Raw genomic sequence first — 13,853 nt, 5'->3', positions numbered from 1 at the left:
GGCTTCTGGGAAACTCTCCTGTCAAAGACATGGGCTGCCTGGCCACTGTAGCAATGCTCTCCATGAGGGTTTTGACCTTGATCATAGGCACATAGCTCCTGGGAATAGAATAATTTGTTTGATAGATAACTACAATGTTTCATCAAGCTCTGGTGCTCCAGAAGCTGCCCACCTAATAGTAACTTCAGATAATGGACTTTCTTGAGAACTGCACAAACTCCTAACATTGCATATTGTAACTGTGAAATGTAACTGCAGCATAAGCAACTTTACTGATACTCTAAACAATAATGTAGGTATGGTACTAATCACCTAATGTTACCTATTGGTATAAATAAACATGGCTGCTTGGACAAAGAGCCACTCTGCCACCTTCCCTGCCTCTGCACCTTGTTTGTCTCCTCTTTATTATAATTCTTTACAGTAAACATCACTGACTATTCCTCTACTCCTGCCTTTCTTTCCAGAGGAAACCACTGAACTGCAGTTGAATTCTATCATATCCATGGAGGTTTTATTTTTTAATATTATACTCATGAATTAAATTATGTATAATATATTTTCATTACACATATATTATAGACACACATGCATTTATCCCTGCACATTTAACTACTTAGCTGTAAATATCTGGTTTATTCTGAATTTAGACACTAAAAAAACCCTCACCATCTTTTAAAATGTTTTTATTGGTGCATTATAGTTATAAATATTATTGGGTTCATTGTTACATATTCGTACATAAATACAAGATAATTTGGTCAATTTCATTCCTCAGTACCTCTCCGTCTTTCTTTCCATTTCTTCTTCCCCCTAGTCCCTTTCCTCTACTCTACAGGTGTCTCTTCTATTTCTTAGGATCTTTCCACCTTTTTTAAATCCCCTTTCTCTTTCTAGCTTCCACAAATGAGATAAAACATATGATGATCCTTGAATTTCTGAGTGTGGTGTATTTTACTTAACACAATGTTCTGAAGTTCCGTCAATTTTCCTGCAAATGACATGATAATCTTTATTAGATATGGCTTAATAAAACTCCATTGTTTTATATATATATCACGTTTTCTTTTTTTCATTCATCTCTCGATGGGCACCTGGGCTAGAAAAAAACCCTAAACATCATTTTTTTTTTTCAAATTCTATTTATATGGATAAATGTAAACTGATTTTTTATTCTCACGCCTGTACAGCAACAACATACATGAATGCATTACTATTTGTTTCTGTATTTCTCTGTTGGATATTTAGATTATTTTATTTTTTTCTGCTACATATAATGCCAAGATAAACACCTTTGAACTTACTACTTTGTGTGTTTGTGCTGAGAATTTTACATGTGTCTAGAAGAGAGGCTGCTAGGCTATAAGGTGAGTCAGTTAAAAGCTTCAATAAAATTTGTTCAACATTTCTACCCTCCACAGTAGTAAGAACTCCTAATTCTCTATATCCTTTTCATCAATTGCTATTTTCAGAGATTTAAACTTTATTTACCTGGAAAACATTAAGTGGCACTACCTTGTGTCACTGATTTTCATTTTTCTGATTTCTACTATGGTGGTGCAAGGTTTGTTATGTTTACTGAGCTTTGAAGCACCCTTATCAGAGGTAGTTTGAAACACTTCTGCAACTTTTTTCACACTTTTTAAAAGATAGAACCTAATTTCCCTCCCCTTCCCTGTGAGCTAGACTTTGTGCCTCACTTTTAAATAATAGAGCAAAATAGAACTTTACTGCGCTTCAGAGAATAGACCATGAAATTCACTGAGCCTTCGTGCTTCTATGTTCTCTTGAATCCCTTGCTAATGGCAGGGGGCAGGAAACAGTGCCAGCTGCAGTATAGTGAGTGTACTCAAGTAGTCAATGAGAAGGCTATGGGGTTAAAAAAAAGAGGACTCTTGACAAATAGACAACAAGCAACAGAGGCCTCCTGCCAGCATCTAGTAAGGTGTTATTGACTGATGTTTCCAGTAATTGATGTCTTGCCTGAAACCTCATGACACACAATGAGACAGAAAAATGTGATGGTCCAATATCACCCCAACTGGGCCACTCACAAATTTTAGACATAATAAATTTTTATTGTTGTAAGCAATTAAATTCTGGAGTAATTTGGTATCCAAAAACAGGACCGATAGGGGCTTCCTAGAGCAGGAGCTGCTGGTGTTTTATAACTAGGGACTAAATTTATCTTCTTAGAATCAAGGTTCTAACAGACAAAGAGAAAATATAAGCCTAACCCTGGATTTATAAAATGATGTCTCTGCTCTTTTTAATTAAAGCTGTCTCAGGCCTTCTAATCTATTTTTTTAATTCATAATATGTTACTAATATCTGCTGCCTATATTTTGGAAAGTAGGTTCTCTTGCCCTAAAGAAATAAACGTTAAAGTACTTGGACAATTAGTACATTTTTTCTATTATTTGTATTGAGAATAATGGTATTTGCCCAGGAGAGTTGCCTAATAATATAATGATGAATGAAAATTTTAACTCAAGAAAATTAAATTTATTGTCCTCAAATTCTGCAAAAACAGAAATAAACAATTAAATTGATTACATGTTGAGTATGAAGCTGAATTCTATATTGTACACTTAACACTTAAATTTTCAAAGCCATTTACATAAAATATTATCAGGCTTGATCCACATGGGTATGTGAACACTAACACAAAATCATTGTTGATAATTGCACCAATTTACAGGGCTTATAAAAGAGCTCATACTAATTTAAATCCAGATCCAGTGCCATGAGATCCAGGCTTTATTTGTTACAACATATTACCTTGTCTACAGCGATAATGTCAATCTTTCCTTTAAAAAAGAAAGTGAACATGTCTTTTCAAATATAAAACATTACATTTATTACCAATGTTTATAAAACTAGAAGTGCTTAGAAAAGCTAGAGAGTATCATAGTCAGTGTGAAATAACCTCTCTCCATCCCCAACCACAAATATATATTTACTTAGCCTTGGGGTCCAAGATACAAACCTGAAGCCAATTTTATTTTAATGTTGCAACCAACTTCATGTTCAAATTGACTACCATTAAGATTTGATCTTTTAAAACAAAGGTACAAAGTATATATTTTTAAACAACCTAAAATCTCAGAATCAAAAATTATTTAAAATACAATGTAACATTGACAAAGAAAATAAAGGTAGATAAAACTTAGTCACACACTAGTTATATAAGGAAATGACAATTGTATGTGCTTGTAAGTATGTGTTTTTTTAAAAAATGGATTCAAAGTGACATAACCTTTTGACAGCCTGTTGTGAATATTTTTCAAGATTCACCTGCTTTTTAAATTACAAAGAAAGTACATACAGTGTTATTGTTGTAAAAATATAACAAATACTAAGAATGCAAACAAAAACACAGTATGATGTGGTGGATAAAACTGTGGGTTACAGAGGCAGAAAGCCAACTCTTGTCACTCATTAGCAGTGTGACCACTCACAAATCATTAACCCTTCAGGTGCTCACGTTTCCTCATCAGTAAATGGAGATAACAGTGAAATCTTTCTCATAAATATAGGAATAACATAAATAAATATATATAAAGCTTCTGGGACTATGCCTGACACACACAAAACATTTAATAACTGGCAACTATTGACTGTTATGTCTATAAATTCCTATGGGCATCCTTTAGAAGAGAATCTGAGTATTTGGAGAAGAACAGGATCAGAAAGTGAAGGAATTATGAGTAGAAAAGAAATATTTTGTGAAGAAACACAGAGAAAACAAGAGATAATGAAAAGAAAAGAAAGAGAAGGTGTAAAGAATGATAAACAGGAGATGTCTTATCTGAATTGACATTGAACTATTTACTTTCCTGTGTCTCCTGGCTAGGATCCCTGAGGGCTGGGTAGAGTATGTGCTTCCTTTGCATTTATCTTGATTTGCTAACTAATTAGTTAACCATTCTTCAGTTTTTTTTCCCATAACTATACTCTGGATTAAAAAATAAGAAGGGAAAATTTATATTTGGTGCTTTAGCATCAGAAAATAGAACTGGCTGGATCTGGAATATGGACACACATCCATGTGCTCGTGTATGTGTGTGTGTGTGTGTGTGTGTGTGTGCCTGCACACACACACACACACACACACACACACACACACACACTGGTCAATATATACCAATTTTTATACTTAATATATACTTTTATATTTAATATATACCAATATCTTTATATTTTTATATTGTTTATATATATTCTATATGGTCTAAACTACTTAAAAAGACCATAATTTTGAGCAAACAAACCCAAGAGAATATTTTACATATGTTTGAGTGTATAAAACTGGCTCTTAATGAAAGAGTGATAATTTTGCTTTCCTCAAGTTCACAGATTCAGGCTCACTGAAGCTAATCACATGGAATATAGCATGACAATCATGTAACAGATGATTTTTCTGTAAATGACTGTCAATACAGCACTTGAAAATATTTGCATAAGATACCTTCAGGCAAATGAACAAATAGCTGTTTTAACATTCCAGTAGACTACAAGTCCCATCCCTATAAGGTAAGATGATTCGAACTGAAATGGAACTACTGAAGCCCCTTGATCTCAATACCCAGCAAAATATGCCTTCACTGATTTGTCAGTTAGCACTTCTCTTTTTGCCTACACACATGATCTCTACAAGAGTTAATCTGGGATCCAAATGTTGCTTAGTGCAAAAAAGTGATTATTCAATCTGTCATATATATATATATATATATATATATATATATATATATATATATATATATATATAAAAGATCTTTAGATACAATCTCATTTGCATTTGGTTCCAGGAAAAAATATCTCTCTGAAGATAAATATCTTACTTTTCCTTTGCTGTGTAACAAGAATAATATTTAAAAGCTTTCCTTGTTTCTCTTTTTGTCTCAGCAACCAGTTTAAAGATTGCTCAGATAAAGACATTTGCAGGGGCTTAGTAATACTTTTATATTTTTATATGTTGTCATTCTGTTCCCAATTTATCATCTTATTTTTAATATTTTGATTGATCACTTTTTAAAAATATTAGTGGTACATAAACTCTAAGGAAAGTCAAAGATTTTAGCATTCTGTTTTAATTTGTGGCACTTCAAAATTAAGCTGTAGAGAAATCTCTCTTTTGAGATAGATAGTAAGATAGTAACTGAAATTTTGCAGTATTCAATTTGATTTAATTGAATGTACTGAAGACAAATTATACACAAAATATTCCTTTTAAAGATGTGGAATTTTATTAATTTATGAAATGGATACATTATGTCTGGCTTTAATTCCTTGTTTTTCATACTTATATTAAAGAACTTCAAATAATTTTAAGTGCTAGGGTAAATATTAATTCAGTAAAAACTTTAGCTAGGAAAGTGTGTCCTAATTGCTGATGCAATTTAACTTATACGTCAAAGTTTGATACTAAAATATGAAATATAAGTTCCTCAAATTTTGCACACTACTAAACTAAAACATCACTCTTATTGATTATCAATGATATTTTTAGTTAACTACCACTGCATAATAAATTATCCCCAAATGGCTTAAAGCAACCAAGTTATTACATCTTTTTTTCTGTTATTCAGAAATGTGGATGTTATCTTTTCCCTTAAGGTCTCCCATATGGATTTTGGCTGGTTGTCTACCACTCTTGAAATTAACTGGAGACTGAATAGACTGTGGATCTATTTCCATGATCACTCCAGTGCTGTGGGTAGCAGGTCTCAGTTCCTCACTGATTATTGGACAGAGGCCATAGTCTTTTGCCACATGAACTATTCCTCAAGGTGATTTGAGGGCCACACAACATAATGGTTGATCCCCCCAGAGTAGGTAATCCAAGAGGGAAGGGGATTGAAACTGCTTTTGTCCTAATTTATACACCTGTGTTTTTGTCATAGATTGTAGTTAGAAATGAGCCATTTAATCTAGCTCACACTCAGAGGGGTTGGGTGTGAACTAAGCTCTGCCCTTTGAAAGGAAAAATATCAAAGAGCTTGTAGGTATTTTAAAACCATCACAATCTTCCCTCTGGGCCCAGTTTATTTACACTAACCACACATAAAAAATACAGTTCTCGGGCTGGGATTGTGCCTCAGCAGTAGAGGGCTCAGCGGTAGAGTGCTCACCTAGCACAAGCGGGACCGGTTTGATCCTCAGCACCACATAAATATAAAGGCATTGTGTTGTGTCGATCTACTATATATATTTCTTCCTCATGAATACCAAAAGCACTGTTACTTTATACCATCAACTCAAGTCTGAATTACATCCAGGTGCAGAAGCTCCATAGGTGCAGCTTTTTAATTACAGCTCCCAGAAGAATGTTCTAAAATTATGAAATAAATAGACAAAAGAAGGAAAAGGAATTCAATGAGGAGTCACTGGTACATAGCAAATTTAAAATATCTCTGGGCTTGTGTTGTAACTGCCTTGATCAAAACTTAGGTTTAGGTAATGATTTTCCATAGTTCTTCGTCTATCTTTTGGAGTTTGGATCTTATTTTCCAAGTTATCCTTTCTTTGTAGTAAAAGATATTACATGTTACAGTTGAGTACTCTTCTTCCAAAGTTCCCTTTTCATTCTATACTTTCTCAATTCCTTTTAGTCCAAACTGGTGGCTTTCCTGAAAACACAATTCTTTTCAAAACTTTCTTGGTTTTCTGAATTTATTAGACCAGCAGTACAAAAGTAACTTGGGCTTTTGTCTAGATGGCTGTGAGACAATATCTTCAAGCTTCTTAGAAATGTTACTGTCTGATTAAGGAGATCTATGAGACGTAACCTTTCACACAATGATGGGGCTTTTGTTTGACTGGATGCTACTCTGAAGCATCATTTTGATCTTTCTGAACTAGTAAAAAAAGGCATTTTTAATTAGCCATTTCTTCAATGCTTCTCAGGATTTCATTCATACCTCCAAGTCCTTCTTAGCGTTTATCAACGGTCCAATAACAAAGTTTGTCCCATGCTTCATGTTTTTGGTATGGAAGCAACACAGTTCCAGTTATCAAAATCTTGACTAGTTACACATCACTGTGTAACAAATTATTCAAAAATTTAGCAACCAAAAATACCAAATATTTATAAGTTCATATTTTCTTTGAATTATAAATTTGAAAATGACTTTCATGTGTAGTTATGGCTCAGAGTTTCTCATGAGGTTGTACTCAAGAAGTTTCTCAGGACTGAGTCTTTGAAAAACTTCACTAGAACTGAAGACTCCATTTTGAAGCCTATTCACAGAGCTGTTCTTCATTCCTCCTCAGAAGGGCCTCTCATTGGCATAGCTTGTGTGTCCTTTCACAGGGCAGCTGGCTCTCTCAGAAGCAGGCAAGGAGAAAGATAAGTAAAGCAACAGTGTCTTTTATAATATAATCTGAGAAGTAGCACAATATCATTTTTGTCCTATATTGTATAGTAGTAGTAAGACACAATATCCAGCCCTAACTTAAGGAGAAGAAATTAAACTCAACCTCTGGAAATGAGGTGTCAAAGGTTTGTGAACAAACTAAAAACATTTACAATGATTCTTTTCTGCATCGGAAAAGAACTTTAAAAATACTTTTCTGCTTTATGTCATTGTATCTTGCAATTTTATTGACATTCCTTTCCTAAAACATTGTTTTACTGACTTACACAATGAAAGTCTTTTTTCTATTTAAAGAAAAATTATTTGATCACTGTTTTAGTTATTTTTCATGGTCTTGTCATTGTGTATTAACATCTTGTTGTATTAACATCTTGTTGACTAAATCAATTAATATGCATCAAACATTTTTCAACATTTATTTGAATATGAGGCTGAGCACTGTCACTGAGAAATAAAGGGAAGGAGGCAGCTTCCTCATACAGTCAGCTTAGTTTGGATTTGATGTTTTCAAACTGTATTTGTTTGAGTTATCTGTAGTTCTGTAACAAAATACCCCACAACTTGGTGGTTTAGAGCAACAATCCATCTCTTAATTCTTAGCGTTAAGTTGGTGCCCTTCAGGTGTTCATTTGCTGGGTGCGCTGGCAGCTACTGTTACAGCTTTCTAAGGGTTTCATTGACTCAGTCACATGGCTGCTTGTTGGAGCTGGATATTAGTTTGGAGCTTGCCTGGAACCATCTACAAGGGTTTCTCAATTATTCTTTATGGGGCCTCTCTGAGTGACTTGACATTATCATAGTATTGAGTGTGAATTCTATGAGTCAGAGAGTTGAAGTTTCCAGTAGAATTAAGTCTCCAATTTTTCAAGATTAGAACATTATTTTTTTCCTGCAGTCTATAATAAAGCCAGTCACAAAATCATCCTCAATTCAAGATGCACTGAAATAATTACCATGTCCTGACATTAGAAATGCAGCATTCATAGAGGAAGGGGAATGTATTATTTATTCCATCTTTGGAAACTAGGTAGCATAGTCTATTTTTTTTTTTGGCCACAAAAATTCATGTCACTCCTCTTACTCATCTTCTTGTAAGACTTCAAAGAGCCTCAACTACTTATAGCATCAGCATATAGTAAATCTAGAATTTCATCAAATAAATCAGGTTAAGGTAGCAATGGGTGTCCTTGGGTACATTTTCCTGGATGTGGTGGCATAGAAAAATAAGTCCCCTCACCAAATTGCGTGATTTTCCTAAACACCCATTATGAAATTCAAGAAATTGACTTAATAACAGCACTAAGCATCCCTATTCTAACAGGGAAGAAATAGTACTCATAGATGTCACTGGTTCATAGCAATTCTGAAATCCATGTAAATATGTATTTTTTTTCTCTTACCTTTGGTAGAAAACATTGGCTGTATTGAGTCATTTATTCTATTTAATAAAAAATAATCTTGTATATGCTGCCAGATAATTTTGTCAGCCTGTATTCTTCGTAGGAAAACAAGGGGGATTAAAAGTCTGTTTTCATTTTGAACTAGTTCTGTCCCTTTTGTTCAAACTAATAATTTTTTTTTAAACCTTGTGGATTTATAGTGAATCAAGTTATGTTTTATTCTATTAGATTAAACCCACAACTACATATCTGAGATAAGTTTCTTTATATTTTGAATTAAGGGTAAGCATGTGGTGATGTAATACCTTTAAGATTCTTAGAATCCCTTTTATCTAACAGAGTCTATAAAGCACATGGTGTATAGCTCAATACTCTGTAGACACGACCTTAATCTTCCTCAGTTCACATCAATGGGTTTAAAGATGTCCTTTTGAGCTATTCTTCCACTGTAAGGCTTTTACTAATATATTCCTGAATTTGATATTGTGTTCTATGTTTTAATTTACCTTGGTCATCTTTCATGTGTTAAGGTTCATGGGAATAATAAAGATTTTGATTTTCCAACCTAGCAATTATGAGATTTCTTCTATGTGTTTTTTTTTTAAACTGAATCATGGTAACTTTAGTTCATTCACTTCTTTCCATATTTTTCATAGGCAAATTTTTAAAAATAAACTTTTATTTCCACCACCCTGCCTGGAAGAATCCTTATACTAGTTTATTCGGTTCATGAGTCCATGTCACCACCATTGCAGGGTTCTTAGACATTGTGGAACTATATAGCATCTGACACTTTTTGCCTATTTCCAAATATACTTCCTTACAGCTCTTTAGTCTCTACTGACACTGTTATAATTTCTGTATAATACCAAATCTACTGCCACATGTTTTAAATTATAGCAATGGTAGTAGCTCACTTCTAGGTATCAATTTTGTATTATTTATTTCTGTGCAAAAAATTACCCTGTATTTTAATGGCATGAAACAATAATTGTTTAAAATTTGCTTAATAATTCCATCAGTTTACAGGGATCATCTAAAAATTCTGCTGTACATGATGCTATCTGGGTTTCAGTTACCTGAAGGCTCAATCAGGATAGGATATCCAATATATTTCACTCATCATAGTGGATAGTTTGTGTTGGCTGCAAGGGAAAATTGGAAGTCAGTCTGGGAGATCAGCCTATCCTTGAGACTAGGGCACTTGGGTTCTCTTTCATCTATTTTTCTCTCTAAGGCTTTAGCTTCTCAGAATTTAGTGTTAAAATGGTCAGAAAGTTAAAGGTCTTAATCATTTCAAGATCTGAGTTCAGATCAAAAACACCACTTTGCCATGCTATATTGAGAAAAGTCAACCACAATGTCAGTTTACAAAAATAAGAGAAATAAATTCTAGCCCTTTATATTAAGTATGGAATGAGCCTAATGTAATCAAAGAAATAATTGAAGTTAAGTAACCTACTATTCAGAACATAAAAGCCCTGCAGTGAAAATGACTCACACTTCTTGGAAAATGGATTATTTATCCACTATCTTAGGTTAGATTATGTAGGGAACTAACTATAAAGCAGAAATAATTCAAGTCAAAATATTACTGGGAATAAAACATGGCAAGAACACTTGAGGGAATAAAGATAGAAGCATGGGTATAAGAAATTTTACAAGCAGGTAATTTAAACAAAAGTCTCTGAAAAGTCAATGGGAAATTCTGGAACTGGGTTGTCCCTACCAAGTTTCTAAGAATTGAGGCCAGGGTGTCTGTGTATACCCATATCTCCAGAGTTGCCTCTAAACAGGGATTATAGTCTTGAATAAATTAGCCACCTTTGGCCACAGGAAATTTCTGGAGAGTGACACAGGTATAAGCAGTCAGCAGAAAAAATTCCTGAAAGCTGAGGGGAATAATTCCTTAATCCTGAAGGTCAATTATTACTTTATGGTATCCACTACCTTCTATTCCTTGCCAGTTCTCAGGCCCAGAAGCCACTGACCAAAAGAGGATAAATTCCTGGGAAGACAAACACTGCAGCATCAGGTCTAGTATTTTATGTGAATGTATATGGGTGAGGTATAATTTACATTTTATAGTGAAGATCTCTATAGTCCAGTGTGCAAACATGCAAAAAGGAAACCAGGATACCCAGGTGTAATAGTACCCCCTCCTCCACAGAAAATCTTAATTAACCTTCTCCAAAGACCCTCACCATATCTCTTCTTAAACTATCAGCAAGAATTTCTGCAACAAAGTTTTCAGGCAGGAGGTGTGTTGCTGAAGCAGGATGTGATAACAAAGATTAACCCAAGGCCTCCACAGAGAAATTTGCATTTTTGTATCCAGGCCTGGGTTTAATGCCCAGAGCAGAAAACAGATTGCTTTTGTGTGGACTTCTACAGATTGCGAGCATCTGAGCCCCTACCCTATACACTGGGTATAAAGTTCTCAAACCTTCTGAACTCAGGGTTCAGGGGGATTGATGGACTATGGTGAAAGCTCCCTTCTAAGCCTGGTTGCAGCCAATAAACCTACTTACTGCTAATTCATTGGTGTCCAGCCTCATCTGTTATAGAACACAAGTATTTCAAAAACTGTTGAACACAAGATTTTAGTTGAAATTGACACCTGGACATCAAAAGTGCCACCATAATCTAACATTTATTATACCAGGCCCCTAGGTAGGCCATGGAGTAAATGGAGTCCCGTTCATTGCCTAACTTACATTAATGCCATTTAATACCATTTTCCAATTCCTAAATGCAGAATCAGAAAGAGAATCTTGGTAGTAAGGCCAATCCTCCAATGGGTTTCTTGGCCTTTGTGGTAAGATTTTTTATAGTGAGGAAAGCTGTGTGGCAAACTCTAAAACTATCATTTTTCAGGAATGAGAATCAGTCAGAAACAATGTCAAATTCTGGAGTAAATGATAGATTAGCGGTACTTTAAAGATCCAAAATAGAAATTGTCTCCTCCATTGTGTTTCTATCAATTCACCCTTTGAAGCTCTAAAAAACAAGAGAAAACCTGGCAGATGACAATGAACTTCAAACTTAGTAGCCATCCCCATATTGGCTGCTACATAGATGATGTGTCTTTGTTAAAGTAGATTAACAGTCTCTTGTATATTGCATGCAGCACATGTGTGTATAGATGAGTACTTCCTTATCCACCTATCAAGAGGAGAGATAAGATATAATTTTTAACCACATGAAAACAATGAATGCAAAAACTGTGTTTGTTTCACTGTTTTGGCTCAGGGTCTCCTCATCTTTTATTATAATAAAGACAAAAGAACCTAGACTATATGATTATAATGGTGAAATCATATTCATCCACTGTATCAATGACCTCATATAAATCACAATGGATAATTAATGAAATGCATATTGGAAGACCTATAAAGGTACATGTGTACAGGGATCAGTAGATAAGCCATATCACATTTCAGGGGTCTAACAAATCACAAACTATTGGGTCTAGTAGTCATGGACCTACTAAGACATCTATTTCCAAATCAAGGACCAAAATATTGTATTTTATATTTTCTTTGACTAAACATAGCTTGTAAGGCCTCCATGAGCTTTAGATGCACACTTTATTCATTTGTGAATACTAATCTGACCCATTTACCAGATGACAAAGAAGCTGCCAGCATCATATAGGTATGCAAAAAAGCAGTAAAAGGCTCTGCAATCCATTCAGTTTGTGGTACAAGCAGCTTTGTGTTTGGGGACTTATGATCCTGATACTGGAAGTGGAATTCTGTACAGAATTTATTGAAAACCATTGTAATGTGTTGGAGGAAGGCTATGAAATCTGCAGCAGAGCACAAGACACAATTGAAAAATCAGCACCTGGTATGTCATTGGATCAGGTAAAAATTCAGCTTTTAAAAAAACATTTTATGTGACGACTTAGGGACAACTCCCAATCAAGAGCTGGGTTCTGTTAGGTCAATCAAATAAAAAGATCTACTTTATTAATTACTTTCAGGCTGGAATTAACACATCCTTTACTAGGCATAAATAAGGCTGGAGGACACATTAAGCTGCCCACACAGATGGACAGATCCATTACTGTTGGACTAGCACCTGTTTCAACACATACCTATGTTCATATAATGCTACTTATGACCAGATGTTGGAAGAGCTGAACAGGTGAGTTAACCTAGTATATAAGTAGAAACAAGAAAAAAATAGACAGATGCTTCCCTATAGTCTAATTCAAAGATAGCTTTAAATTAAATTTGGTTACTACATCTGGTCATATACTTGGCATGGCAAAAGAATGGCAGAAGAAGAGAGATGGGCAAATATGAAACAAAAAGAAATAGAGAAGAGATGTGCAGTTGAGAGTACACATAAAATGTTAAGTTTCTTGGATTACATAGTAACTCTCAACAAAGGAAATCCACTATTGAAGAAAAAATTAAACAATGGAAGTCAGGAAGACTTTCAATAGTTGAAATTGGCCAGACACTAACTAGGCCATTCCAGTGCTGGTATAACATTGCTGAAGAGGGTATCTATTGTGATTGATATGAAAGCTATGTATTAGCCCAATTACACAGGGTTGGGATTATCAACATTTAGTTAGCTACTTTGTCTGTTGAATTCTGACATGATAGCAACAGGAACAAACACATGACATCATACATTAATGATATCAACCATTCAATTGGCGGTAAGCTAATTACAATAGATACCTTGGAACTTGACATTAATTGACCTTGAATAGGACTATCATTTATTTTTTGAAATGACTTTACTTACCTTTTCTGCCTGTTAGGGGACTTTTTCATTTTTTTTTTCACAGGCATGAGTTCTTATACAACAAAGCCTTGAATCATGTAGTCTCCTTTACAGCAGAGTAGGCATGCTTCAGACCTACTAGTCCTTCCATGTCGTACCACCCAGAAGTTGCCAGCCTTATAGTTAGATATATCCACTCTTTGAAGGTACAGCTAGGAGTCAACTTGAAAGGATTGTTGTGAGCAATCCTCAAGGATATACTTTTCACTTGACATGACCATGACATTATGATGGTTATGTGGTTAAAATACTTGGCTATGGGAAGCAA

This window comes from Callospermophilus lateralis, unplaced genomic scaffold (assembly GCF_048772815.1).
Source record: "Callospermophilus lateralis isolate mCalLat2 unplaced genomic scaffold, mCalLat2.hap1 Scaffold_160, whole genome shotgun sequence".
Lineage (NCBI taxonomy): Eukaryota > Metazoa > Chordata > Mammalia > Rodentia > Sciuridae > Callospermophilus > Callospermophilus lateralis.
The sequence above is the reverse complement of the archived record's forward strand: the minus strand, read 5'-3'. Positions refer to the sequence as shown.